Consider the following 3,339-nt stretch of genomic DNA (forward strand, 5'->3'; position numbering starts at 1 on the left):
AAGGTTAGGGTGAGGTAGAAAAATTGCATATAGAAGCCTAATAGAAAGAATGTAAAAATAAGTCGATTATTTGAAAGTCTTTTCAGGAAGTGGTAGTGGGCCTAACTGCATTATGATGATCATCTGTCACAATATAAGAAATAGAAAAAAAAAAAAAAAAGAAAAAGAAAAAAAAAAAAAGGAATAGAAAAGATGGGAAAATCTCATTTTTTAAAAAATAGGATTCATGAATTTGCATGTCACCCTTGAGTGGGGCCATGCCAATCTTCTCTGTATTCTTCCAATTTTAGTATATGTACTCCCAAAGCAAGCACAAAGGAAAACCTCATTTTTAAAATAACTTAAATATTAACTTGGAATATATTAGTTCTAGTTGTCCTGGATCCAAAATTCCCTAATCTAGCTCTTAAAGTGAAGTCAAGGGAAAAATAAGATTTTGATATTACATGTATTTATAGAACTCTTCAGCATGAATTATATATTCTAGTTGCATGTTTTTTCAAACTTACACATTTTCATGGAAAATCTTAATATTTATCTATAATTTATCTTTATATTAAACATAATTTTATATTAAAATGTGTATTTATATTGCAAATAAGATGTTGAAATCTTGGCACATTAATGCTTTATAAGTATTACATTCAACATAAATAAAAGAATTCATGTAGCTTTCTGTTCAAGACTGACACCACACACACACACACACACAATTTCCCTCCTTAGACTCCATTAAAATAATAAAGTATAAAAGGATATAAGCCAAAATTGAAAAGATACAGATATTCAAGAGAGTTCAGGAAACTTCTAGATGCAGAGTGTTGAGGTAGAGCCAAAGAAGACACAGGTAACAAGAGAAGATGCTTCAGCTAACCTGCCCAGGCAGAACTCTGGGGTTTCTCCTGAGTCCAGATAGCCATGTACAATGGAAGAAGAGAGTAAGATAGGGCAATAACAAAATGATTAACAAGTGATCTATGTGTGGGACAGTCCATTCCCCAAAACTTTATCCCAGAAAAAAAAGTGTGGGACTAGAGATTTTTCTCTAAAGAAATTAAATAAATTACACAGAGGATTAGGTCACTAGGATGGATGTACACAACATATGATAAAGTCCAGATACATGGATATAAACATATATCCATATATGAGACTCTGAAAAGTAGAGAGAAAACAGCAGACTAGCTAGAAACTTGAGACCAAAAAACAAGTAAGAACAGTGATGAGTACCCTGGGTTTTCTCTTTTCCATTTCTATCCTGGACTAGATACTAGAGAAGGAAGCAACTCAGAAACACCAATAAGCACCGACAAGAGGGGGAAAACCAAAAATCCTCCCAAAAAAACCTACTTTCTCTAACCAAAAGACAAGAAAAAGGGTATCCTAGCAAAAAAGAAAATTTTAGACAATAACCAATCTGCTCCAAGCCAAACAGCACAGATAGAAACTGCAGCCTCCGTTCCCCACCCCCCTGCCTCAGCAACTGTCAAGTAGACAGCCTAGACTTTTACTCTTGCAGGGACATAATGTAGCATTCTAAATCCTGCTGTCAGGGTGGTGTCGGAGAAGACCATCCTGAGCCCAGAATTTCATCCGCAACTAGCAGTAAGAAGGAATCCCATCCTCTCATTGTTGGGGAGGTATCAGAACCTACTGGAGAGGCAGGACCCTTACCACTCAGTAGTAATGAGAGTACACCCTCACAGTCAATGAAGACCTCATAAGAAGTCTGGTATTTCACACTCATGCTGTGGTAACAAAAAACTCTATCCCTTCCCCCCTGGGTAGTACTGGAGACTAGTCAAGTTGGGACTTTTCACCATTGCTCAAGGGTAACATGACTACCTTGCCACAACATCAGTAGAATACAGGTGAATAGCAGTAATAAGGTGCCCCCTCCCTCTCCCAACCAGGATGGTATCAGCAAAGACCTAGGGGGGAGCCTAAACTCCCACACTTTACCGAGCAATAATGAGACAGCTCCTTCCTTCACCATCACTGGCCATCAACAGAGGCTAAGTGGAGAACTTGGACTTCTATCCTCACCAGCAGTAACAAGGCAATACCATGTTTTATCCACTAGAATCCTGCCAGAAAAGCCCTGTGATAGCACAAGATTTAAATAAAATCCAGTCTTGTAACGTCCAAGTTTCAATAAAAAATATCACACATAATACCAAGAATCAAGATTGCAAACTGAATGATAAAAAAACAAATTTCAACACCAAGATGGCACAGATGTTAGAATTATCAAACAAGGATTTCAAAGCAGCCATCATAAAAATTCTTGAGTAATTCAAACACACTTAATGAAAAAAAATAGGAAGTCTCAGCAAATATATATGATATGAAGAAAAAAACAAATGGAACTTTGAGAACTTTTAAAAAGTTATTAAACTTTATTATTAAACTGGAAAAAAAAAATGGGACAACTGAATAGGGAAACAGAAGAAATAACCAGTGAACTAGAAGACAGAACATAGAAATTACCCAATCTATGAGAAAATAGACACCCCCCCTTCCCAAAAAAAGGCCTCAGGAATTTATGGAACTTAAAAAAAAAAAAAAAAAATCTGACATTTATGTCATTAGAGACCCAGAAGAGAAGATGGATGGGGCTAAAAAGTATTCAAAAAAGCAATGACTGAAAATTACCCAAATTTGGCAAAAAAAAAAAAAACACACACACACAGATTCACAGTGTGACCTCCAAATAGGATATATGCAAAGATATCCATGCCACAGCACATCATATCAAACTTCTAAACGAAGACATAAAACAAAAATCTTGAATGTAGCCAGAGAAACAATGTATTAATTACACTTTTTTTCATCAAGGAGCATGGAAGCCAAAAGGAAATGATATAACATTTTTCAAATACAAAAGAACAGTCAAACCAGAATTCTCTATCCAGTGAAAATATGTTTCAGGAATGATGGGGAAATCAAGACATTCTCAGATGAAGGAAATGAAGAAAATTTGTCACCAGCAGCCCTACCCTAAAAGAATAACAAAAGGAAGTTCTCTAAACAGAAAGGAAATGATAAAAAGTGAAATCTACAGGACAATGATGAAGAAATCAAAGACGTAAATAAACAGAGACATTCCATACCCATGGACTGGAACCCTTAACATAGTAATGATGCCAATTCTCCCCAAATTGACACACAGGTTTGATGCAATTCCTATCAAAATTCTGGCAAGATTTTTTTTTGTAGATACAAACAAAATCATTCTAAAATTTATATGGAAAGGCAAAGGAACTAGAAGAGCCAAAACAATTTTTTTTCTTACCAGTTTTCAACAAGCATTTAAGTCTTTATCTCTGATAACCATTT

The 3,339-nt window shown here is 35.4% G+C and overlaps 1 non-coding gene across 1 annotated transcript; it reads right to left on the reverse strand.

The window, feature by feature from the left end:
* Window positions 1–212: 212 nt before the first annotated feature.
* On the reverse strand, window positions 213–314 carry LOC118531460 (U6 spliceosomal RNA). The gene has a single exon (XR_004915211.2). It is a non-coding gene; the product is annotated as a U6 spliceosomal RNA (small nuclear RNA).
* Window positions 315–3,339: the final 3,025 nt, after the last annotated feature.

The sequence above is a fragment of the Halichoerus grypus genome, chromosome 9, assembly GCF_964656455.1.
Source record: "Halichoerus grypus chromosome 9, mHalGry1.hap1.1, whole genome shotgun sequence".
Taxonomy (NCBI): domain Eukaryota; kingdom Metazoa; phylum Chordata; class Mammalia; order Carnivora; family Phocidae; genus Halichoerus; species Halichoerus grypus.